Source organism: Chelmon rostratus, chromosome 14, assembly GCF_017976325.1.
Source record: "Chelmon rostratus isolate fCheRos1 chromosome 14, fCheRos1.pri, whole genome shotgun sequence".
In the NCBI taxonomy this organism is placed as follows: domain Eukaryota; kingdom Metazoa; phylum Chordata; class Actinopteri; order Chaetodontiformes; family Chaetodontidae; genus Chelmon; species Chelmon rostratus.
Genome location: NC_055671.1, coordinates 19,371,910 through 19,385,965, shown reverse-complemented (window position 1 = coordinate 19,385,965; position 14,056 = coordinate 19,371,910).

Here is a 14,056-nt window from a genome sequence, read left to right as displayed (position 1 = left end):
ATACATTGCTTGGTTGTACATGTCAAAAAGGTTGGAAACTGCTGGTTTAATCTTAAATAATGCATCATATTAATAAACAAAATGTAAAATTTTAATCTTCAGTCTAAGTAACAACAGCTGTCAAATACACATAGTACAGGAAAGAGTACAATATTTCCTTCCAATGTGTAGTCGAGTAGAAGTAAAAAAAATGGAAATGGAATTAAATGGAAATACTCAAGTACAAAACTGTACACAATGAAGTGCTTGAGTTGACGTACTTAGTTACTTTTCACTACTGGGTGAGACTATGTTTAATTCTCTTGATCTGATAGTTATAGCTGAAATATCCACACTGGGCAGTCTATCTGGAGCAGGATTACAGCATCACGTAGACGTTTGATTGGAGGTTATGTGAAAAGAATATTGGCATTACATAATTTAGCTTCAGTACAATTAATGTTCTATCAGGCCACTGGGTGGTGCACGTGACATGTACCTTCATTCTTTAAGTGGATGGCAGTAAACCATACGAGTTCTTCAGAACAGATGAACAATAATGCTGAGAAGATGAAATCTGCTTCACATTCAGCACAGGTGTGACACTCGTTTTAGCGTCAGTTCTAGATAGTCGCTGGTTTCACTTTATTATTCCACAAAAATCACTCACAGACTACAGTAAATGCAGTAATACAGCTGACCGATCAATTGGTGTCAGTATTTGTCTCCAAGATTTCCTTTTCCAGTAACAAAATTTGTGAATGCAACAATATACAGCCAGGACCAGAACTTGAATTTTGGAGGTTTCTTGAAAGCATCACAGTGTTTGAATGTAGTCCCTGCTCCCAACTGTAGTCCCAACTGAGGTTTACATAACTCCAACCTAACATGGAGTCTATAAGATTTTCACAGCGATGGATTACCTCTCAAGAAATTCAGAAGTCACTGCAGGTTGATTTTAATACCGCAGGCTACTGAGGTGAACAAAAAACAAAGACAGTAATGTGTATGTAAATCAGAAAAAAACTGGCCATGCCATAGACTTTATTTACACACACTCCATTTATAGATAGTCTATGGTTCATCCACAGAGTCCATGTCTGTCCCAGCACTCTCCAGTCAGGATATCAGCCATGAAAACCCCCACAGCCACCGGCAGGGAGAAGACAGCCAGGACAGTAGCCAGCAGCAGATGCCCACACACCCCACAGTGATGCCTCTTTTTCTAATCTGCTCCTGCATCTTTTTCCCCCTGTCTCCTGGGGCTCTGGGTTCAGGCAGAGGTCCAAGACATCAGCGGTGGGTGTCAGAGCTGGTTTGTGACCCCTGTAGTCGTCCTGGCTGAAGCACAGTCCAGACAGACTTCCTATTGTCTCTGTGAGCGCGGAAAATGCGGTTGTTCAGCAGGCTCGATGGGTCTGAGGGGTTTGTGGAACTTTGAACACCCGAATGTGCAGCTCCCAGGCCTGCATGAGGGTGTGGGGGTGTTCCTGGGCTGGCTTGGTGGGTGCAGGCCAAGTTTTCTGTTCCCAGGACAAGTGGAGACTGACTGTGCATGATGCAGGAGCGCGTGACGAGGAGTCTCAGCTAGTTGGATTGTTGTGATAGGAAAGATTATTATTTAGGGAAATTATGAGCGCCATTGAGATATATAATGAATACAAATTACAACAAATTAGACCTCAAAGCATTAAAAAACAGCTGTACACATAGGTTAGATTGTTAATATTTGTGTCGTGTTCCAGATGCAAGAACAGTTATCACCCACAATAAGATACACTTATAAGAAGAGGGAGCAAGACGAAAATGAATTAATTGCAGTATTACTAATATTCATTCCTAAATAGTGTGTTAGTTGTCTTACCTTAGTGTGTGTGTGTGTGTGTGTGTGTATGCGTGTGTGTGTGAGACCTCTTGTATTGGCTCTGCAGAGGTAACCGAAGCAGCTCCTTAGCCGGGATTTAGGGATATGAGACACCAGAGGAGGTGACTTTGCCTCCTGCGTCTCTTCTCGCTTCCAATCAGTATTCAAGACACGCCTCAACCGAGTCACAACAACACACAAGAAGTTTACAAGAAGGCGCAGCTAGTGTACATGTTCATCCATTCAGAGGGAAGCACGACCTCATGTTTCATCTTAAAATGTACTGTATTATAAACGAGAGATGCTGGATAGCTCAGAAATAGAAATCCAGCTGAATTATTAGCTCATTCATACGGTTATCAAAACAACCAACAATAATCGCTCCACTGCAGCAGCGTGTGGACTGTTGGTGTGACTGTGCAGCTGATTGGAGTGATGATGAATCCACTCTTGCGCAGGGACTTCGGGGGCTTAAGGTTATCATGATCGGTGAGAACAGTAGAGAGTGCATTATTGATGCATTATCGTTGATGTAACAGAAGAGACTGAGAAAAGATCTTCATCCTGAGACGCACTAAAACACAATGCGATGCATGATGAGATAAAGATATTTACAGTATACCTCATACTCATACATTTCTGCCTTTTCCACAACAAAACACAACATTCAGTTGGTGCTATTGGTGAAATCCAGGTCACCAAACACTCCTCTGATTACATGTAGGCACCAAGGAAAGTTTCCTTGGTAGGCACAAGTTGTCGTGGGAAACTTGATATCATCTTCATGGACCTCGTCATTACATTCAGAAACTTGGCTTATATACACCGAGATACCTTTATTTGTTTTTACATCCTTACATTAATCTGCATGACTGTATCTTTAACCCTTAACCAAGCCTTCAACCCAAACCCTGCTCTTGAACCCGCCTTGTAATCAAGATCCAACCTCTTCCATAAGTCAAAACACACACACACACACACACACACACACACACACACACACACTGTGACTACTGTGGCCTAACAACATTTTCAACAGCTTCTGCTTTATTGGTTCCTACTGTTTGTCTGATCCTTCTTTAAACAACAGAGAAAAGCAAAAGAGATATTTGTTCATATGAAAATGTCACAGGTTCTTAGCTTGAAGGCCAGTGAACATTTGTGACTTTAAGGAGATGAAATCAGCCGACTGAAACGTGCTTCAAGTGTGCAGAGGAATAATTAACTGTGTTCACCTGAAGCACCTTCAGTTTTATTTGTTCTCTGTGTAAATATACTGTAGCCATGGCAACTAAGCCACATGTAGAAAAGGCTGAGGGTGTGCAGCCATGTTAGCAGCTCTTAGGCAGAGCATTGCTTAGAGTTAAATGCTAATTTTAATACTGGCTAATTAGCAGGAAACACAAAGCAGGCCTGCAGCTGAAACAGATGGGACTGCCATGAGTTTTACCAAGTATTGTCAAGGCAGGTCTTAAGTTTTATTTATATAGCTCAGTATCCACCCATCCATCCATCCATCCATCTGTCATCTATAACCGCTTATCCTTTGGAGGGTCGCGAAGGGTAGGTGTTGCCCAATATCCCACATCACATATTGTCTTTAGACCCTCCATTCAGATAAGGAAATCCCTTCAACAGGGAAACAAATGGAAGAAACCTCAGGATGAACAAACAGGGAGGGATTCCTCTCCTCGGACGGACCGACGTGGGATAGATGTTGTGTACAGAATACATCAGCATAGTAGAATTACAGTATGGACACTCAGGATAACATCATACATAGACTCTAGACATAAGTAATATTGGACAAAATTTTCACCTCATACCACTGGATGAAAAGTCTGAGGATCGTGGAGCTGGAGCTTGAAAATGACTGATTTTCCCCAAAATCTGAGTGGGAAAAGATTTAATATGTGGGTAAGGAAAGGTGTTACTGGTGTTATCTGATACAGGGGGTACTAGAGTTTTTAGACTCAGAGGAAAGAATATAATCTTGAACAGCAAGATATCCATTTGGCAAACCTAGTGGACGAAATAATGACAATTTGTATACTCGCTTCTAACTCTGAAAACAATACTGAAATGATTTCCAAGACACACCAGCTGTATACCAGTAGTTGAAAAGAGGAGAGCAGAGAAATGGGACTGGGAAAGTAACAGGGTCCTCTCTGGGGAGGAGCGCCACATGGTCTGCCAAATACAGTGGAAAACTACAAGTTCCTTAATTTGGAGGAAATTTCGTTGGAAGAGTTTGCTTTGATTTTTCATTACTTCATTTGGATTGTTGGAGCCAATGCCAGGCCAACAGTGTGAATCATTTTCATGGTCCTGGACCAGGAGGTATTCAGAACCACTGTCTCTTTTAGATTTGATATTAAAAACCTATACAATATCCCAGAAGAGACAAACTCCAAACATAGAACCCTTCTATCAGTTCTGCTGGCTCTATATTAAAAATATTAAAAAAGAAGAACTGGAAAGTGGCAAAAGCCCTTAAACTCCCTCTGTTGAGGACTGGATAGACATACAGTAGCTCATCAGATACATGCAATGAAGAAACTGCATGAAGAAACATACACTCACCGGCCACTTTCGTAGGTACACCTTGCTAGCGCTTGGTTGGACCCCCTTTTGCCTTCAGAACTGCCTTAATCCTTCGTGGCATAGATTCAACACGGTACTGGAAACATTCCTCAGAGAGTTTGGTCCATATTGACATGATAGCATCACGCAGTTGTTGCAGATTTATCGGCTGCACATCCATCATGTGAATCTCCCGTTCCACCACATCCCAAAGGTGCTCTATTTGATCGATATCTGGTGACTGTTGAGACCATTTGAGTACAGTGAACTCACTGTCATTTTCAAGAAACCAGTTTGAGATGATTCGAGCTTTATGACATGGTGTGTTATCCTGCTGGAAGAAGCCATCTGAAGATGGGTACACTATGTTCATAAAGGGATGGACATGTTCAGCAACAATACTCAGGTAGGCTGTGGCATTGAAACGATGCTCAATTGGTACTAAGGGGCCCAAAGTGTGCCAAGAAAATATCCCCCACACCATTACACCACCACCAGCAGCCTGAACCAGCAGCCTGGATCCATGCTTTCATGTTGTCGACACCAAATTCTGACCCTACCATCTGAATGATGCAGCAGAAATCGAGACTCATCAGACCAGGCAATGTTTTTCCTATCTTCTGTTGTCCAATTTTGGTGAGCCTGTGCGAATTGTAGCATCAGTTTCCTGTTCTGAGCTGACAGGAGCGGCACGCGGTGTGGTCTTCTGCTGCTGTAGCCCATTTGCCTCAAGGTTCCACGTGTTGTGCGTTCAGAGATGCTCTTCTGCATAATCAATCACCTTTCTTCCCCATTCTGATGCTCAGTTTGAACTGCAGCAGATCGTTTTAACCATGTCTACATGCCTAAATGCATTGAGTTGCTGCCATGTGATTGGCTGATTAGAAATTTGTGTTAACGAGCAGTTGGACAGGTGTACCTAATAAAGTGGCCGGTGAGTGTAGTCCCTTAGAGTACACCAAGATAAACTCATCATATATACTCAAGGTGGATTGATTTTATCACAGACCAAAGACTTTAAGCGAGCATAACTTGAATAGATGTTTTGTGTTGTACATAGTTCCGTTTAGTTCTTGCAACGCGGACTAAACCTGATTGTTGCACTTGCAAACAGTCAAACTAGACCCAAACACTAGACTAAGAACAGAGACAGGAGTAAAACAAAAGGCGATGGTTCAATGAAATTTCAAGAATGTGCAACAGGCGAGTCTTGTAGAGCATCACACACACAAAGGGCTGACGAGATGATTGAGAGTGAACTGCTGGAAAAAGAGTCCAAATACTCAGAAAAGTCAGACTGACAAGGCTTGGGGGTAAAGCACCTGAGCACAAAAAACAGGAGTCAGGAATGCAGGCAGACAGGAAAAAAACAAAGCTGAGTTGATGCATGAGTCTCAGTTGCTACCATGAGGATGAACAGGCCATTTGACAAATACTGGGTGCTTATATACTTTGGCAGCAGGTGAGTCCTGATTGAATGATTGAGAGCAGGTGTGCTCGGGAGAGGAGGCGGGCCGGACCAGATCTTCCAGCCCCGCCCTGCAGTGACACATATACACACAACAGACAGATAAGAGTCAGACAGGGGAGCAAGGGGAAGGAAAACAGAAGAACACAACAGGAGAAGGAGGAAACACTAAAAAAATGTGATTGTGTTTTCTTATGTTGGCTCTGTCAGCCTGCTGATGGCGCTGAAGTGGTGGACCCACAGGCAGACTGACAGAACAACACTGCCGTCCATAGAACGGTGCCACTACTATGGCTAAAAATCGTTGCTAGAAACGCGAGTAAGCCGAACTTCACATCAATACTTTTATTTATAGTGCCTGAACCTGACATAAAGAATTTCCCTCATGGGACCTGAAGCCCTCACACTCCTGAGGCTCTCTCAATTTATAGATCGAATGTCACGAGTGCGGCTACATTCGGCTGAAGCCGTTCTTATAAATCAGACGACTGTACGATTTAAAAAAATGAGCTTGAGATGAAGCAGGAAATTCAATCACAGGACATTTGAACATATGAGGCCCAGGGGCCCTCTGCTCGCCGTCATTAGGTTCACGTTATCAAGACTCTCAGAGCAGGAGCACTGATTGAGGAATATTAAACGCTGGCAACTGACCACTCTCACTCATTCGAGATGGAAGTCTGCACTGATTTTCGTTCTAGGTTTTTAAGACAAATGCTTTGGATTTCAGCTCATGTGCAAGAATTGGAGGCAAAATCTTAAAGTAAAAACACATCTTAAAATCCTGCAGCAGGGATCAGGCTACCGCACTCCAGTCATGACACTGTAGACTAGAATCACCTCTTTTTGAAAGTATAACTAGTATGTTGGTATCAGAAACACTGATGTTGCAGGAAATCTTCACTCACATGTGAAATTTTCTGGGTATGTGTGGACATGTGTGACCAATTCGAAGAGGATGAACATAGTCAGTTGCAGTTGCACTTTAAGTAGAAGCAACTGAAGTCAACTAGTAGTAGTAGTAGTGGCAATAGAAGTACTAGCAGCAGGACTTGTTTTATCAGTAATAACAGCAGGAGTCATGGCGGTCCAGAGACCGCTCTTCTCTCCACTGCTTGTACCCTTTTGAGTTTGTTTTCAGCTCCTTTCTCTTTTAATCTCAGGCATGGCCTCCCTTACTTTGTTCAGCCTTGACAGTAGCCAGAGAGTGAGAGGGATCTCATTGATCTGGACACAAACGGAAAGAAAACAAAATAACCTCGAAAACACACACCGATCATATGACGAACACGTCTATTGTTTGGGACCACCTAAAAATAAAGACTTGGATCAGATAAACTGGGTGAGGAATTACGTCAGAGGCGGAGCGGGGAATGTCTCCTCTGAATGTGACTTCCTTGTGACTGAGGAGAGGCTGATGCTGTGAGCGAGGCTGTTTACATGCATCATGCATCATCATGTATCAGGGCCAGACAGAGTGATGGAAACGCAACTGTACATGACAAGTGAGGCAATTAAATGATCAAAACAGCAGCGACACCAGCAAATCATATTATAATGAATGCAACCAGTAGCATGACAACCACCGTTTAAGGCCAACATAGCAGACTGTTCCGCCCACTGATCCCATGTGGCCCTCTGAGCGTGCAGCTACGTATTTTTAAAACTAGCTATCATTATCACTTTACCAGTCACCAATTATAACAGCGTAAGCTGTCCTGCCCTGACAGATGCAACAAATTCAACAGAAGGATGAGGGAGAAAGTCTGTGCATGCACACACAGTCCTGAGAAGAGGCCTAATCAGGCAACTTGAGTGAAAACACCTGTGTGGGTGGATTATGGGTATTTAGGGGCATTAAACCTACAAAATGACTGCTGTCAGGTAAATGTAGTTGAGTAAAAAGTACAATATTTGACTCTGTAGCGTCTGACAATGTAGTGTATAAAGGATAAAGGGGCTTAAAATGGAAATCTCAATTAAGCACATCAGATTACATCTTTTTCACATTACTCATAGCAAGAGAGGTACAGTGGCTTATGACATCAATGGTGGATCCTTTCCATTTGAGTGTATTATAGACTAGTATGTACATGACAAAGGCCCTCGGACCGGCATGCCTACGCAGCCTTTATTAATATTCAGAGGTGATGGGAGTACTCAGACCCTTATTTTGTAATAACACGATGTGAATGTACTCCACTGCAAGTAAATGTGTAAAGTTATTATTAATATAAATAATAATAATTATTATTATTGTCATGTTAGAAGCAAAAGTTGGCACCATCAAATGTTTGGCATTTTTGCTTGAAAAAAATGCCTTCAAAGATTAATGGCATTTCAGAATACCAATGATTCTACTAATCAATTTATTGACTAATTGTTGCAGCTGTAATCCGACTGCAGTTTTTAGGTGACAGCATTGTTTTTTTAAGGTGTTATTCCTATGTGGCCAGGCGATTCACCCATTTATTTCATCCTCTCCCTCTCTGCTCCATTTTTTCATCTTGCTTATGTTCTTTCCTATATTTTCCCATCATTCTTTGTAACTGTCTTTCACTTTCCCTTAATCAACAGTCTGGTAAATATCTCTGAAAGCTAGGGCAACACACACACACACACACACACACACACACTGCAAAAAACACTGGAAGCTATTTATAGTTGCAGACTGAAGGGAAAGGTACACAGGCCATGGAGATGTGTCCTTCACAACTGCTGTGAACAATGCTGCCTGCCAGAGTGACAAACACAACAGACAAACGTACAAGCACTAATGTATGCCCGCGCTCAACGCGGACATGCAGGGACCTCAATTAGTGTCATATAATATACAGGCAACATACAAAGCACCATACATACAGGTAGTGCACACACGTAGGCTGACACGCGTGCACAAAAACACACATGTACCACTCACGGAAAGGCAAGGCAACTTTTATGCACGCACACAGAGAAAATAAAGGTCTCCTCAGCAGCTGTTCATCCATTTCTGATGCCTCTGAATATCTAAATGTTATACAACAGAGACATAAATAAGAGGGAGAGAGAGAGAGAGAGAGGTATGAACGGCTACTACATCAAGTTTTCAGAAGGTTTGGCTGTTCATTTACATGATGAGAATGTGAATGTCAGAATGTGTCTCCATCATGCTAACGTGCTAACACAGTGATGGAGGTCCACTGTTTTGGTGTTGGTATTGGTGTAGGTGTTGATTTTGTATACAGTGACATCATAGTTGCAAAAATAAGAACAGTTTGTGAATCAGTCTTAACCATGTACAACTAGAATGGACAGTTTTGCTGTGTATTGGTCAAATTCACACCAAATTGGGATAAATCTTTATGTTTGTAAGTGCCATAATTTCCTATTAATGTAGAAGGGAGCTAATATTTAATTACAATTCTTAAGATGGTTCCTGGGGTGCCAACTTGCGTAGCTCTTTACTGGAAACATTCAAGGAAATTATTTGGGAATTATGGGACCTGTAAAATGAAGGACAATATAAATGCATTGTAGGTTACTGGCTCTAAATACCTGATTGCTTAGTTACCTGAAACAGTCCCAAAACAGGTCTGTGACTTACAACTTCTTGTAGCTTCTGTCACTCAAGATATATTATAAAGTATTCACATGGTGATGATTTACAATCTAATAATGTTTTGTTTGTTCATATATGGACAAATCTCAATATCTCACAAAGGGACTTTTAATGGAGTTGTAAAGATAAGATCTACCTCTGTGTTTGACTGTGGAGAGATATTAATGTCAGTTGTGTTTACTTTATATCTTTAACAACGTCATTAAAAGAAATGTGAATTTTGTTGTTGTAGCCTCCTGTAAGCAGCGACATTCATAAAGCACTGCTCATTGTGTATCTGCACTGTGTGTAATGCTATATTGCCCTCTTGTACTTTGAGTATAAGTGTTACAAATGTCTGTAAGCTCTTAGTCTCTGCACCGATGGTATACGAACAGAAGGTAAATGGTTTCGCATTTATTGCATTTGGGAGTTAATGTGTTTGCTGATGGCTCTGTGGTGGAACCATTCAGTCATATCATGTTTTGACACCAGAGGGCAATATAGGAAGGCGGCTGACTGCCTCTGTCATCCTCTCCATTTTTGAAGTCCTTCTGAATCTAATCCTCTTTGCTGTGAGGTTGTCCAAAGCATTGTTTCCTGAAGTCACTCAGGACAGGAAAAGGGAATTAGGAGCAGTAATTATCAGCATTTGTCAATGTGTTTCAGTGAGAGTGCGTATAACAGTGACCTCTGAACTTTAAGTACACATTTTAATCTATCTATATAATTTATCACAACCTACATCTCTCCTGTAGGACAAGTCCAGTTGGTAATCATTAACTTTTGACTAATCTAAAGCAAATTCTTATTATGTAACATATGTTCAACTAGTGATTATCAAACTAATGCCAGTGTTTCACCTGCAGTATAACCATGACTGTCCTCCTCACACATCAGCACCAGATTGTGACTGATGGGGCTGTTTCTTTGTTGATATTTTTCCCTTCTTGTAGAAACTATTATTCCTTAATTATTGCGAAGTGAATGTACAGTTTCACCTCCCACATCTCCTTGTTATCAATGACATTACATCATTACAATCATTTACATCGTCACTATAGATGACGGTGTATACAATGGCATGTTAAGTAGTTCCACTGCCAATTAAATTTCACAAAAGTGTAATATTGTCCTCTGGTATTTGCAGAGGCATTCATTTATTGCTGCAATGATAAGTTGATTAATTACTTTAAAAGCAAAAAGGCAATTTTTTGAAGTTTTGATGGGTACTGTCTTTTGACATTTTGTGACCTTAACCACAAATAGATTAATCAAGAAAATAATCAGAAATGGTAATGAAAGTAATTGTTAGTTGCAGCCTTAGACCCAGTATTTCATACAAAGTGGAGGGCATCCACTTAAAAACGCTCCTGGAAACACTGAGTTGAGGTGACAAACCCGGCGTATCTCGTCTCGTGACAGTCACACTCATTTAATGTGTGGCATTTTCTCAGTGAAGTAGTGCCTCTGGCCTTTTCCCCTTGAAGGTTAAAGTTTTATTTAATAAAAGTGTAATCATTTCTGATGATGCTGGCAGAGGCGGTCTTCATTTCAGGTGAGGTGGACCAAGAAACATTATGGTACGATTCATGCATTTGCCATTTAAATTGTTGTCAGCTGTCTTCAGGGATGCCACTTATGATCATTGTTATTATTGATTGATCCGTCATTGTCTTCATTAAATGACCAAATGACGTCTTCATGTCTCCTTTTGCGCAACTAAAAGTCCAAAAACCCAAAGATATTGACTTTATTACTGTGTTTGGCAGAGAAAAGCATCACATCCTTTTGCTTACAACAATTCTAAAACAATTGTTCGATATATTATCATAATAGTTTCCGATTTATTTTCTGTCCATTGACGAGTCAGTTATCGCTGTGTCTACGCCACTGTCATGTTGTTGGACTCACCTGTGATAGAATGAGGTCAGAGCCGGTTGAGACCTACTACCTAAAATCTCTACTACTACACACAGAGCTAACCTGGATTAGATTATATCTGCTCAGGATACTTATGGACAAGTTTAGTGAAATGATTCACTATCAGCATCAGTTTAGATTTGTTGCAGTTTCATATTGTCTTCTTCTGTACACTGCTCTGTACATTACGTTGATAGAATGAGCTATCATAGCCCACAGCGCAGAGATAATATGATCAGCCAACAGTAAGAGAAGATTACTCAGCTTTGTTTGTGACAGTTGTGGCCTTTAGGCAACCAGACTGCCTGCATGCACATCAGATTTAACCGTGTGTTCTGTCCTGGCGTGCTGTATCATATAACATTAACATTACATTCGGTCTGTTATGTTTCAAGTTGGCTGTGTTAAACTTTGTTTGTGGTTCATGCAACAGTCCCTGGAATAATTTGTGCACACGCTATCAGAAATAAACAACCCCCTGACGAACATAGTCCGTTAAAAGTCATCATAATCAGTTTTTAATTGTGTTTGCTGCAAAGGGCTGTGAAGGCAGGTGTTGTCTTGCTTTTCATTTAAATTCTTTATTCGATGTTTGTGTCTGCAGGGACTGTTGTTGATGTTTGTGTCTGTTCTATATACGTACACTTAAGGGTGCCCCAAAATAGTCGCTTGTCCCTCTTCTGTTCCCTTACACACTGAATGCTAATCACGTGACCAGACAGGGCCATGACAAAAGCCACAGCTGTGTTCCCATGGAAACCATGCTCACATGGGTACTGCAAAATTATAATGGCTACAGCATCTTGGAAAACAGTGACATGGGGCACTAACACTAAAAGCTAACTTCTGCTAATCAGCTAGCACAGTTAGCCGTGCAGCTAGTGGTCCTATTAGCTGACAGAGCACTGGGTTGTTGGTGGTAGAGCAGGAGCTCTGGGCCACCGAGAGGAGGAGGTTTTCAATGAGGTGCCGCATTGCTCCCTCTTTCACAATAATCTGAATAATATCGTGTAGTGTGTGCATGTTTGAGATTAGAGAGAAGCACATCTGTGCAGTTTCTCTTCACGTACAGTCAGAATCCTTACCGCTTTTGATGTGGGCATTATCACTAACAGGTGGCTCAGGTGCATGCACTTGTAAAAATGCATATTTTAAAGGCTCATTATCACAGTTCTGTATTTTTCTGTAATGTACTATGTGGAATTATCAGATTTATTCTGATGTATTAACTAAAATCATAAATGCGACAACTAGTCGACTCATGGCTTGAACTAATGATCACTAGTCGGCTCTGAAAGCCCTCGGTCAGGGGCAGCCCTACATGCACATCTTTAAAACTAGATTTCAGTTGAATTGTTTACCAGAGGGAAACAAACAGTCATCTGCTGGAGTACAAATGAGGTACAGGTGCAAAGTCTCCTGTCCTTCTCTTCCTCACCTAACAATGCAGTGTTGGCAGCGCTTGATGACTGGCTCCAGACTTTCATAATATCTGTGCACAACATCCTGTTGTCCTTATTCTTGAAAGGTGATTACTTGTCTGAGAGGAAGGAACATGGCAAGGAAATAACTATTACGGCAAGAGGACCTGAGAGGGCATTTTGTCCTGTGATTATGTCCACAGTGGCGAGGCAACACCTAAAATGTGAAACTGAGTGCCCATAATCAGAGTGCAGAATATTCTTAAGGGCATGATTGCTTTTATACAATGATAACCAACAAGTTGTTTGGAAATCTGCTTGTCAGTGCTGGTGTGCACTTACAAAGGAAAAAAAATAGAATAAGATAGACCTGCAAGCAGATATTGTAGGGTCCAAGCACCCAGTGCTAATTTGAATTAGTGGCTCACATATTAACGCATGTCCTATATTGCATGTATGTAAATCACGTTGTAAACAGTTTTCCAGACAGCACGTGTGCATCAGTGACTGCTGTGTAAACTGAGGATATTCTTTCCTCAGACTGAAGGCATGTCTGTGTGCTGATGATAATTGGCTGTCAGAACTACAATTATTTTGAAAAATGCTCTGCAGGATATTTTTCTTTACTGAAGCAACTTGCTGAGGAGAATACAGGCTTAATAGCGTTGGAAAAGTTAGTAGGGGAGCAGCATATGCAGCGTATTCAAGAAGTTCACAGAAACACAATTTGTTTCTTGTGACTGCACAATTAGTTGCAGCAAGTTTTCCCCACAATGCACAATTCCTTTTTCCCCCCTGCTTCTTTTTCTTTTTGCTTTACAGCTCACATGTGCATATGAACCTTAACTTCCAAACATATTGAAGTGTTTATTTGGCATATTTTTGTGAATTTATTACAAATCTAAGCAGTATATTTTAGACTTGGCCTGACTGAAGTAACAAATGAGTACTTGAGACTTGGTCCAGACCGGTGTATGATTTACTTTACTACCTCTAAATACTTGAGATTTGAACGACAGACAGGCCTTTCATGTCCACGCAGCTTGGATATTTTGTTTAAAGGCCCTTGCACTGAAAGGACTGAGTGTCAGCTTATGTATAAAAACATTATTATTACAGTAACATTAACATTTGTACAATATTATTTTTTCTCATCAGCATTTCGAGACCTGAAACACTGGCAACTGACTTGTGATTTGTTTAAAATGTAACTTGAGACTTGAGTTGGACCCAAATGA